Here is a 13,614-nt window from a genome sequence, read left to right as displayed (position 1 = left end):
AGTTGAGGATGGATAGCAAGTTTAGCAAGATGTAGAGTATAATGGCTGTGTAAGCGCACTTGGGATTATTGAAAGAGTCTGTTGGGCAGTACTTAACTCATCACTAAATTCACAGCTATCTGCAACCTTAGAGCATGAAATATGGTCTTTGTAAATGTAATTAAAGTTCATGATTATATAGAAGTAGAGAAATCTTAATTAATTGATATTTTTAGAGAAAGTCTATCTATGTAGTCTAGACTATCTTAAATTCACTTTGTAACTCAAGGTGGACTCCAGTTTTACAATGTCCTTCCTCTAGCTCCTGTATACTGGTACTAGATAGGCACACCATCAGGGTTTGCTTTGAACATGTCTTTCAGTTAAAATAGAGTGACATTTTACAAAGAAGAAGCAGAGAAAAAGAAAATGTGAACAGGGAGATAAGGTTAGAATTCTGTTGCTACAAACCATGTGAGCCTCACAGCCATCAGATGCTACAAGACACCAGCAAAGATTTTCTCTTGGGGCCTTCTAGAAGACAACCCTGCTAAATTTCAGACCCCTGGACTTAAGAATTTTAAAGAATAAATTGTTGTTGCTTTAAGCTGTCCAATGTTTTGGTAATTAATATTGGCTTCCCTGAAAAACAAATAGATAATAAAAAACAATATGGAAAATAAACATAATAAAGAATAAGAAGAGACAAGTCAGAGTTCTATAAAAATAAAATAATGTTGTTGGACAAACTTGAAGGATCCATTTGTCTTTCTAATTTTTAAAAACTTGTCTCCTAATAATGTCTCTGTTTTCTATTTCTGAGAAAAGAAGCTACTAGGCAAAATGAAATTGAGAAACAAATACTATAAATTCTATTTTATTTTGTATTTATCTGGGGGTAAAAGATGTGCCATTCTAACAATACTTGCACTAATTATGTCTGTATTTGGATTCTCAATTGTTGTTCTCAAACTAGAATGGCACATATGGGTTAGAAACTAGAGAGGCCATGGTCATACCTAACAGCCATGAGAAATCAATGATGCAGCGCACCTATTTAAGGCGCTTTTGGAGAAAACTAAATTGAACTTATATCTGATAGATGAAAATTGGTTGTTAGGATATTGTCATTTATTTTTGGTTATGAGCCTTCTCTTTTAAATAATTTCCTAGATACTCACGGAATCATATTGCTTATGACGTCACGTTCTCTGAAAGATTACATAACTTATCAGGTCACCTCTTACGAATATAAACCAGCTGCAGTTTTCCTCAGCTGAGAATTCTGGGATTCCTCTTGCTATTTCTTTGAATCACACTTCCAACTTTCATGTAAACTGGTTTCTAAAAACCTATGATAGAATTCTAATTTAAGACGTGGTTCGTGGTTCTTTGCCTCTGAGAGCTACTTTATCCACTGTCCTGGGAGTCCCCAACATCCTAGGGTAGATGTGCAGACTGATGAATGCCCAGTCCCTGTGCTTAAAACAGGACTAGACTCTTAGAATGTGCTTATGCTCTAGAGCACCTCTTGCATTTTGAGACTTAGATTCTAAAACACCATGCTGATTTGACTACCTTCTCCTCTTAACCTTTTCCTACCACATATTTTTAAATTTTATTTAATATTTTCATGGTACATCTGCTCATATGAATCTACATGTCAAGGTTTACATCTTCAGGATCCAATCATGGCAAACTACAGCCACCTGCAACACAGAAAGCAACTACTGAATGAGTTTTTAATTTCTAGTGTGTAATACGGCATTGATTTTTTTTAATGAAGTTATATCTCAGTTATTGCAAAAGACTTATCAAATAAATCCTTCATATGAAACCTGACGATTATATATGCATAAAGAGTTTTATTTAAATAGCGTTTCAGGATAACATTTATGTTAATTTCAGAACCCAAAAGTTAGGTTTCTTGGAATATAATTAATATATGTTTAATTTGCTGTATTTTCTATATCTTGATTTATATTTTCTCATGTTACTGTAGTTAGTACTCATACAAGATATATTAATATACAATATACACATGTAAGTCATACATGTGTGCCAATTAAGTATATGGGTCATATAAATATAATCAAATTTAGTCTTATTTTCTTGAGATTTATTTAGTTCTCTTATGTTTATGTGAATGTTAATCAAGTATTGATGTACACCTCATGCCTACAGAGGCTCAATAAAGGTATAAGAGCCTCTGAAATTGTTATTACAGATGGTTGAGAGCCACCATGTGGTTGCTTGGAGTGAAACCTGGGTTCTCTACAAGAGCAACAAGTAGCCTTAACCACAGAGACACATCGCCAGTTCGCCAATTAAAACAGCTTTTATTTTATTTTACTTTATTTTGGTTTTATCATAACCTTTCTCTTTTGAGACTTATGGGAACAGGATTGAGAATGGGGGGTGGGGTGAGAGGCAACAGAGTCACATGACAAATCCCGGAATATCAGACTCTGGAAACCAGCATCAGGGTACGGCTCTGAGTTTATTGCATAGCCTATAAATTTATATAGTGTTTGAGCAAACCCCAATCCCCTAAATCATCAGCCAGTCATATCTCACTACATTGTCACTGCACTCCAATGAAAGTCATACTTGATGCAGTAACTCATAAGGAGGAAGAAGGAGCATTGCATCATCACCTAGTAGGATTTCCATGAAGAGTGAGAAGCAGCCACCATCCTGACCTGGGTACCTTTCTGCAGTCTCCCCAGTATTTCCAGGAGCCATCTTAGGTCTGTAAAGCAGATCAGGACTCTTGAAGGAGTCACAGGAGTCTGTGGCGCCTAGCTCTCCATCCTGCTGACTTCCCCATCCTACACAGAAAATAGAATTTCTTCTCACACTATATTCTGATAACAGTTTTCCCCTCTTCCAATCTCACTGAGAATCTTCTCGCCTCCCTACTCACCTAAATTCACACCCTTTTGTTGATGTTTTTGTTTTCTCATTAGAAAAAGAGGCACCTAAAAGGGGAAAAAACAAAATAAAATACAAACAAGCAAACCGGAATAGCACAAAACAAACAGAAAAAAAAGGAGACAAAATAAAAGCACAAGAAACACATATGGATGCAGGGACACACATATTCACACAGAGAGAGAAATCCCATAAAGACACAAAAGAAGAAACCATAATGTATATGCAAAGGACCTTTAAAAGCACTGCAGTAGGAAAGGAGGGCAATAATGATTATAAAGTAGAATCTAGTGGTGAACACAATTTACTTGATCTGTAACCATTTTAACTTTTATACAATAAATTTAAGCTCAAACTATGAATGGCTTATAGTTTTCACTTAATGGGGCTTTAATGATATCTATTCCTTCTGCCTTACTCTAAGATATGCTAATTTAAAAGGAAAAAATAATAATACAGTGTTGTGCCGCTGGTTAATAAAGCTCTGGACTTTTATGAAAAACTGGAAAGGAACTCAAATTATTAGTCGCTATGTTTTTCCATTGTATTATAAATTAATGCATTCTTTAAGCATAGTGAATTTTTAAGATGTTATTAGAAGAATTATTTAGGAAGAAAATGCATTGCAGTCAAAGACATTTTTTTAAGTTTATAATATGTTATTAAATTCATGTCTATAACTCTTTAAAATGTTCTGCCAGTCTATTTGGCCCTGGCATATGTCACGTATTTAGGAGCAGAATGCTCACTGGTTAGGCCTGGAGGATGGGTGCAGACTCAAACTCTAGTATACTGTGGTAGCATTTGGAAGATCACCGACGAGCTCCATCTTTTTCCTAGCATGAAAGAAACTTTGAATGGCATAAATGGAAGTGTGTTGTGAAAGGAAGAAAAAGATTCTTTGAAGCAATACTACAGTAATCTCCAGAAAATTGTTCTTATGCTGCTCTGCAGAATTCTTGTGTGGGAGACTCACAAGTCTCTCATTATGGTTGGCTGATGACAGAATGCCAGGACTGAATGGGAGCTCAAATTCCATTTAGCCAGACCTCTTTTCTTTAGGTCATAAAGATTCTGAGAGATCACAGCCCATGTGCTTTATAGTCTATAAAAAGTCAAGCGAACAGGAAACAAAATCAGCTTTGTGGTGTCAGTATAGGGGGAGGACAATTTGAAAAGAAGGAAAACATTTGTGTAATGGAAATTTGACTCTAAGGGGTACATTATGAAATGATCAAGAACATCTTCAATAAAGCAAATGGTAAGATTTGAAGAAAAATATGCTGTAATATATGTTCAGTCATTCTCATCTGTTTTGACCCCTAAATGAGCTCAAGATCAACAGTTATTGCAAATGTCAGAGTTGAAATCTATAAGTCTGTCACTTACATATTGGGTAATAATCAGCTTATATGAGCTATGTGAATACTTTTGCATATCAGTTTTACAATAATTATATGGTTTGTGCCAGCTTCTTGACAGGAATGCCAAAAGAGAGTCTTGGCTCACAAAGGAAGAATAATGAGCGTATTACTATAGCGATAACCTTGAAGAATATTGTTGGGGGCCACTTTAGCTTCAGAGGCCCCCATGTTGCACTAGGCTGAATTCTTAGAAAAAGATAAGCTCCCCCAAAACAGCGTCAGGCCCCTGATGACTAGCATGAACTTAGACCACAATATCTCACTTTATGCTTTGTTGATCAGCACTCAGAACAGAAACCGAGCAGCAGCTAAAGAGGCTCTGATTGGCTGGTCTTGATCCAGGCCAAGTTAACAAGAAAAGCCATCTGAGGTTCTTGACAGGTAATATTCTACTCAGCATGCCAGGTTTGAAAAACATGGTTGAAAACAAAACATACAACATGCATGTACTTAATTGGTTGCCCCTACATCCATGTAATTTGTGGTTTAATTTCTTATATGTGCCTTCTTTTTATTTAATCTTTTTTAACACTCCATATTTTACTCTGCTCCTGGTCCACCCTCTGACTGTCCACATCCCATACCTCTCCCCCATGCCCCTGCCTCCATGAGATGTCCCTGCCCTGCCACCCTACCAGACCTCTAAACTCCCTGGGACCACTAGTCTTTTGAGGGTTATGTTCATCTTCTCTGACTGAACCCAGACCCAGAAGTCCTCTGCTGTATACGTGTTGAGGACCATATATCAGTTGCTGTATACTGTCTAGTTGGTGGTCCAGTGTCTAGAGATCTCAGGGGTATCCACCTTAATTGAGATTGCTGGTCCTCCTACTGGATCACCCTCCTCCTCAGCTTCTTCCAGCTTTCCCTAATTCAACCACATGGGGCAGCAGCTTCTGTCCATTGGTTGGGCACAAATATCTGCATCTGACTCTTTCAGCTGCTTGGTGGGTTTTCAGGAATGCGGTCATGCTAGGTTCCTTTTTATGAGTGCTCCATAGCCTCAGTAATAGTGTCAGGTCTTGGACCTCCCATTAAGCTAGATTCCACTTTGGACCTGTCACTGGACCTTCTTTTTCTCAGGTTCCTCTTCATTTATTTCCATGCCTGCAGTTCTTTCAGACAGGGACAATTATGGGTCAGAGTTTTGACTGTGGGATAGCAACCCCAGCCCTCACTTGATTCCCTGTCTTTCTGCTGGAGGTGGGTTCTACAAGTTCCCTCTCCTCACTGTAGGGTACTTCATCTAAGGTCCCTCCCTCTGAGTCCTGAGAGTCTCTCACCTCCCAGGTCTCTGGTATATTCTGGAGGGTACCCCCAACAACCTACCTCCTGAGGTTGCATGTTTCCATTCTTTCTGCTGGCCCTCAGGGCTTTAGTCCTTTTCTCTTACCCTATACCAGATCACATAACCCTCTTCTTCCTTCATAATCCCCCTCCCTATCTATTTTCCCTCCCACCTCCCCCCTCCCTCCCCAGTTGTGATTGCTTTCTTCTCCCTCCCAAGTGGGACTGAGATGTCCTCACATGGTACCTTCAGCTTGTTGACCTTTTTGAGTTCTGTACACTTTATCCTGGGTATTCTGCACTTTTGAGGTGGGGTTAATATCCACTATGAATCTACAATTACTCTGATTCCCAAATTTATGAGACACAATGAAAGCAGTGCTAATAGGAAAATTCATAGCCCTAAGCACCCTGGTGAATAAAGTGGAGAGATCTTACACCAACAACCTAACAGCACACATGAGAACTCTAGAACAAAAAGAAGCAAACACACTCAAAACGATAGATGGCAGGAAATAGTCGAACTCAGGGCTGAAATCAACCAAATAGAAACAAAGAAAACAATACAAAGAATCAAAACCAAATCCTGGATATTTGAGGGAATCAACAAGATAGATAAACCCCTAGCCAAACTAACTAAGGGGCAGAGAGGCAATATACAAATTAATAAAATCAGAAACAAAAAGGGAGACATAACAACAGAAACAGGAAATTCAAAAAATCATCAGATCCTACTACAAAAGCCTATACTCAACAAAACTGGAAAATCTAGATGGAATGGATGGTTTCCTAGATAGACAGCACATACCAAAGTTAAATGAGGAGCAGATAAACTATCAAAACAAGCCCATATCACATAAGGAAATAGAAGAAGTCATTAAAAACACCCCAACCAAAATAAAAGCCCAGGGCCAGATGGATTTAGTGTAGAATTCTACCAGACCTTCAAAGAAGACCTGATACCAATATTCCTAAAACTACTCCATAAAATAGAAACAGAAGGAACACTACCTAATTCATTCTATGAAGCCACAATTACTCTGATATCTAAACCACACAAGGACTCAAACAAAAAATGAGAACTTCAGACCAATCTCACTTATGAATATGAATGCAAAAATACGCAATAAAATTAAGTTCTTGCAAACCGAATCCAAGAACATATCAAAACCATCATTCCCCATGGTCAAGTAGACTTCATCCCACGGATACAAGGTTGGTTTAATATATGAAAATCCATTAAAGTTATCCACTATATAAACACAAACGCAAAGAAAAAAATCACATGATCATCCCCTTAGATGCAGAAAAATCATTTGACAAAAAGCAACACCCCTTCTTATTGAAAAGTATTGGAGAGATCAGGAGTTCAAGGCCCATACCTAAGCATAATAAGAGTAATATACAGCAAACCAACAGCCAATATCAAATTAAATGGAGACATACTCGAAGCAACCTCACTAACATTGGGGACAAGATTTTAGGATGCCCACTATGCCCATAACTATTCAATAGAGTACTCAAAGTGCTAGCTAGAACAAAAAGACAACAAAAAAGATCAATGGGATACAGATTGGCAAAGAAGAAATAAAGGTATCACTATTTGCAGATGATATAAATGGTATATATAAGAGACTCCAAAAACTCTACCAGAGAACTTCTCCAACTGATAAACAACTTCAGCAAAGTGGTGGGATATAAAATTAACTCAAATAAATCAGTAGCTTTCCTTTATACAAATGATAAACAGGCTGAAAAAGAAATTAGGGAAACGACTCCCTTTAAAATAGCCATAAATAATATAAAATAACTTGGGGTAACTAACCAAACAAGTGTAAGATCTGTATGACAATAACTTCAAGTCTCTCAAGAAAGAAATCGAAGAAGACCTCAGAAAATGGAGATATCTTCCATGCTCATGGATTGGCAGAATTAGCATAGTAAAAATGGCCATCCTACCAAAGGCAATCTACAGATTCAATGCAATCCCTATCAAAATCCCAACACCAGTCTTCAAAGACATGGAAAGAACAATTCTCAAATTCATCTGCAAAGGCAAAAACCCAGAATAATGGAAACAGTTTTTGTTTGTTTGTTTGTTTCATTGTTGTTGTTGTTGTTTTGTTTTAAAAGGTTGCCCTGTCCTTCCCCTCACTGGCACAGTTTGAATCCAGAACCCAGAAGTCTCCCTATTATATCAGTTTCTGAATAATGATCGTTTTGCTGGCTCATACTTGGTTTTCTTTTTTTCTTTTTCTTTTTTCTTTTCATATTATTAATATTCCTTGTCTGGGATTACTACACTTCTAAGCGTTTTTTTCTCCTACATTCTTTGTTTACATTCCAAATGATTTCCCCTTTCCTGGTTCCCCCTCCCTATAAGTCCCATAAGCCCTCTTCCCTCCACCCATTTCCACACTCTCGGACCCCACCAATATTAGTGGCTTTTTCTGGGTGTGAGGTATATGTGAGTATAAATGTGTGTGTACATGAATCCAAAGGTCAGTCTCAAGTGCTGTTCCTTATGAAACACTTACCTTCTCTCATTGGATCCTGGCCTCACCAATTAGGCCATGTTGAATAGCCAGTGTACCCCAGGGTGACTCCTGTATCTGGCTCCACAGACCTGTGCCAACAAGTCTGGCTTTCTCTCTGAATTCTGGGGATAGATTTCTAATCTTCAAACTTGCACAGTAAGTATGTTACTGAGTAAAGCACTTCTCCAAACCCAGGAGAGGGTTGTTGTTGTTGTGGTGGTGGTGGTGGTGGTAGTGGTGGTGGTGTTATTTTGCTCTTTCTATCTCTTTTCCGTCAAATAATCACACAAATCAAAATAATCTTAATTATTAAAAATAATGAATAATTAATTAATAACAAAACTAATAAAAATTAATAATAAAACTTTTAATAATTTTAGCTTAGGATACAATGAGTGATATAACAATATAAGGTATAGTTGGAAGTGCTCTGCCAGGATGTGCAGAGATTCTTCAACAGCCACACTGAGATCTATGAGTCCCACAGAATCATTCTAACACTCGTCACAGCTACACACCCATCTGACTCTGTCTAATAAGGTAGAGAATCCTATTGCTTCAGTTATAAAAGCACAGCAGAGATATATGGGTGGCAAGTGTTGTTAACAAGATTCCAAGTCAGGACACACACACACACACACACACACACACACAAACACATACACACAATCTTCTGAGTTGAATGCCTCTTGACTTCATGTAAAAAAGGCACAGGAATTATATTTATTAGAACACTGCATTTTTTTCAGAGCAAAGAAAACTTTCTTTCAATTTATTTAAATGATTTTGCTTCAAAAAATACACACAGCATTTTACTACTACCTTTATAAACAAAAAAATTAGTCAAGACTTGACTTAGAAAAGAAAGATGAAAACTTATCACAGAAATGAAAATATAGAAAGCATTGCACAACACTGACGCAACACATACTCAGAATTTGCATTTTTTGATACCTAGAGCCATCTGACATATTTAATTTAAGCTTTTTTTCTTTTGGGCTATCGGGTATAATTTATTCCCTTTTTCTGAAATTACAATAGCAGAGACAGAGCAAAATAAAAAGAAATGGAAAAAAGCAAGATTCTCCATGGAATCATAGATATGTGCATTGGTTATAGAAAATACCCAGCCTATTCTGTTTGTAGAAATATTAAATATCCTACCATAGCTACTCATATGCAAGTTTTCCAGCAGAACTACTGGTTAAGTGATAATGCATGGCACTGTAATGCAAAGGTGAGAAAAAAAGAACATTGTAGGAATCCATAACCCATAATCTCACTTCTGGCCTTTAAGGAAGTGGGGTGTGTGTGTGTGTGTGTGTTCGCGTGCGCGCACGTCCACGCGTGCGCACATGTATGCTGTGAGTCAGTATTCTTGAGAAAATATGAACAAATGTCTAACATATCTGGATAGGTAATCAATAACAGACCAAAGTGAGGATGCCATCAAAGTCCAACATGGAGAATCTATGTGTTCTTAGCTTTTTGTTTTATTGGAGTTACTTATAGGATTTTATGTGAAAGGTTGGTTACAGAAGCAGAATAATTCAAGACAGATCATCACCAAAAGTTCATGCCACCATTGGAGACAACTCATGAAAGCTAGATCTCACTGTACAACTTGCAACCAGCTCATTTGGTTACAGCTATTTTTCCACTGTTGGTTTGAGCCTCTTTAGATAGCTTTGCTTGTCTCTGTTTCTTCCACATTTTTAGACTAAACCTCTTCTGGGTAGCTTAACTGCTCTGAGAGTATTTTTCATTAGTCCCTCTAGTTTGTATAAGCTTGAGAAGGAAGGGGCCTATTGGATTTGGTCAGTTCAAGGGATTTCTTGAGATTTTTGAATTAATTCCTGAGCTTATCTGAAGGATAGATTATTTCACTTCCATTTAGAACATCCTGCATTCCACTGCACCTTCCAAAAAATAAAAAAGGTTGATTTCAGAAGAAATTGTTCCATAACAGTATGGCACTCAGAACCACAATAAGATGATAGCTCTGGTGGATTTAAGTGTGACATACACCCTGAGATGCCTGAGAAGCAACTTTCAGTAATGGATAATTTAATGGATAATTAAACGTAACATCAGATATACTTCTGACAGATTTTGTTTTCTGTTCTTTGTATAAAACAAGAATATGCCGAAGTTCTACATATGTGAAATGGGAAGTGAAGCCTGAAGTTAATTCTCAGCTACATATAAGTAGATCACAAGTGAAAAAGATATCATCAACTAGGTGTTTTTAGGTTCAACATTAGAAAACTGAAAAGTATCTGCATAACAGAATAGTTTTCTGTTTAATGTCCAGGAGAGATTGTTTCTGAAAATGGTTATTAGTATATGAGAATGTAAATTGAAAACAAAAATTTTTGGCCTGATGCCATAAAGTTCTTCCTGGTGGAATGGCATGATTGAAATGCAGGGTCCCTGGATATGTCTGAACTGTGTAATTCTCCCAATTCATCAGAGATTCTGTAGTTTCACTGTTAAACTTAATTTGTAGTAATTTAATAAAAGATATCGAATCTACAGAAGAAGCTCTACTCTATGCTCAAAAACAGAAGCATTTCACCCTAGCAATGCAGTAAATAGCTAACAAGAGGTTTGGCACCACCACACAGTGTGCATTTTTTAGGTGGATAGGTTACACAAGTGCAGCAAGACATTAGAGCAGCTGCTGGTCACAGTCCCTGATATTTGAATGTTAAAATGTATTTCATTGCTGTTGCTCATTTTACCCCAAATAAATTTGTAAGATCCTATTAGGGTCATGCATAATATTTCTTCTGATGCAGCATTGATTTTATATGGGACAAGTGGCCAAAACTCTAAAATTCCCATAATGGCAAAACAAAATACCTAAAAGAGCAAACAATTATAAATCCTCCAAGACACAAAATGATTGTATGTGTCTCGTCAATTATTATATGGGTTGGACAATACCTGAAAGACAGAAGATGAATGAATACATAAGGAACATGAACAACTCAAAATTTTAATTCCTCCTGTAAATGACTGAATTTTTCGCATGTTATTGTACACCTGTCTTCTTCACCCATTTCATAGAAAAATCCATTCATGAAAATTTGAATTGACCAATTGAAGAAATGCAGAATCTAACCTAAGTATCTAAAGAATTAATAGTGAAGATTAATGCTTCATGTTTATTACATGATGTGTACATGTGTGTATGCTTGTGTGTGTGTGTGTGTGTGTGTGCATACGCACGCTTATGTATGCATACAGGACATGTGAGTCAAGATCAAAGAACAACTTTTAGGAACTTTTTTCTCTCCTTCTTAGGATCATTGATGAGGTCATGCTTGGTAACAATCACCTTTAACCTCTGAGTCATCTTACTGGCCCAAGCAAATGGTTCATGATACAGATGTCCACTTAAAAGTATAGGAAAATTGAGAAACATCAGTAAATTTTACATGAAGGTTGTCAATTTTTCTTTGGTATTGTTTCTTTCTTTTAAGAAGAATAATGACTCAGATGAATCCCAAACCACTTCACCATGATGTTCAAATGACTGCTTGGTTAGATTTGTCAAAATGTGTTTAAAACTGAGATTTGAATATTCTAATAAAATGTGAATACCCCAACTTTCTGGAATCACAGAGAAAAGGGAGATATTGAACCATACAATGTCTCCCACAACTTTTTTTCTGCATTTTCACTGGTCTATAATTTCTTAAATAGATGATGAAAGTATGGAAATTACATAAACAAATAGCACCAGAAAAGACTTGTAAAAACGATATGGCATCCAAATATGTCATCATCCTTCCTCAAAATCCATCTCAGTTTATAATTGTATTGAACTGGAATTGTCTTTAAATAAATGAAGTGAAAATAAAAGGTGGCTGGCAACTCCAAATGAAAATACAGAACAGGACTCAAGCTGGGTGATTGAATGGTAACAAGGTCTTTTAATTCTCCTTTAGAAGAACACAGAGGAATGGCCTTGAGACATCAGAGCAGCTGATACTAAGAAACCATGAATCTGTTCTGTTTTCCCCACTCAAAATCTATTCTGGGATGTGTAAACACAGCAACAATTCAGATTCTTCAGCCTTCTCTCACCCCTGGAATCCTGAATGAATTGACCACTTTCATGCTAGAGAATCCATGAAGCACCCTTGTGGAATGTCACTACTAAGATCTGTATCCTGCCAGCTCCAGTCATTTATTTTTGTTTTGTTTTTTTATTTTATTTTATTTTATTTTATTTTATTTTATTTTATTTTATTTTATTTTATTTTATTTTATTTTATTTTATTTTATTTCAGAGACAGAGTTTCTCTGCATAGCCCTGGCTGTCTTGGAACTCACTGGCCTCCAGTCCACATACCTTTCTTTGCCTCTCAAGTGCTGAGATTAATGCATGCATTACCACACCTGGACTTAGCTTGTCTATTTGATAAATAAACTCAAGAAGAGGTCAGAAGAACCTTGCAGAATGACATACAGCAGTGACAACTAAGTCTTGCTGGAGTTTGCTCCCCACAGTTTCCAAAGTTTAGCACCATTTTCTATATTTGTATATCTTTCACCTGGCCTTATCAGCTATATATGCTTCAATAACTCTAGAAGCCAGAGCTTCACTTTGTCCCAAAAGACAAAGATTCAAATCTACCATAATGAACAAGACTGTACCTGTTTTATCCAATTAAGTGGGATCATGACTTCTACATGTAAATCCTATCAATTCTATGTAGAAAAATCACCAAATTTTTGTTGTTGTTCAGATTATCTTGCAAAACTGTAAGCAAAAATAGTCTGGATTACAAATTTGAACACAAGGATGAAGAAAGCTACCCGAGTCTTACAATGTTTTCATTCTACTTTTAGAGAAAGGATACAGAAATTATTTTAAAAAAGTGTCCGATAATGATCCACTTTGCTTTATGAGACGTAGTTTGTTCAAGCAGACAGTGTAGGAAGCTTGAAGTCAGAGCAGGAAATATACCTCTGCTTTATACTCAAAACATTCTGCTCATCCAAGGACTGACTTTGTTTTATGCCTGAAACACAGGATTGTCTTTTGTTCTGGTTTTAAGTTTTATAAAACTGGGCTGAAAGTACTTATTTTTCAAGTTTATAATGATGCTAAACTGAGATATCAAATAACAATTTATTTATTTATTTTTAAATTTATTTACTTTTTTTTGCACTCCATATTTTATCCCCACACCGTCCATCCACTCTCCCACTGTTCCACATCATCCCATACCTCCTCCCCAGCCCCCTGATAGTTAGCTCCACCCCCAACCCCACCTGACCTCTAAACTCCCTGGGGCCTCCAGTCTCTTGAGGGTTAGGTGCATCATCTCTGAATGAATGCAGGCCCAGCAGTCCTCTACTGTATTTGTGTTGGGGACCTCATATCAGCTAGAGTATGCTGTCTGTTCAGTGGTCCAGTGTTTGAGAGATCTCAGGGA

Source organism: Apodemus sylvaticus, chromosome 10 (genome assembly GCF_947179515.1).
Source record: "Apodemus sylvaticus chromosome 10, mApoSyl1.1, whole genome shotgun sequence".
Taxonomy (NCBI): Eukaryota; Metazoa; Chordata; class Mammalia; order Rodentia; family Muridae; genus Apodemus; species Apodemus sylvaticus.
Note: the sequence above shows the minus strand (reverse complement) of the source record.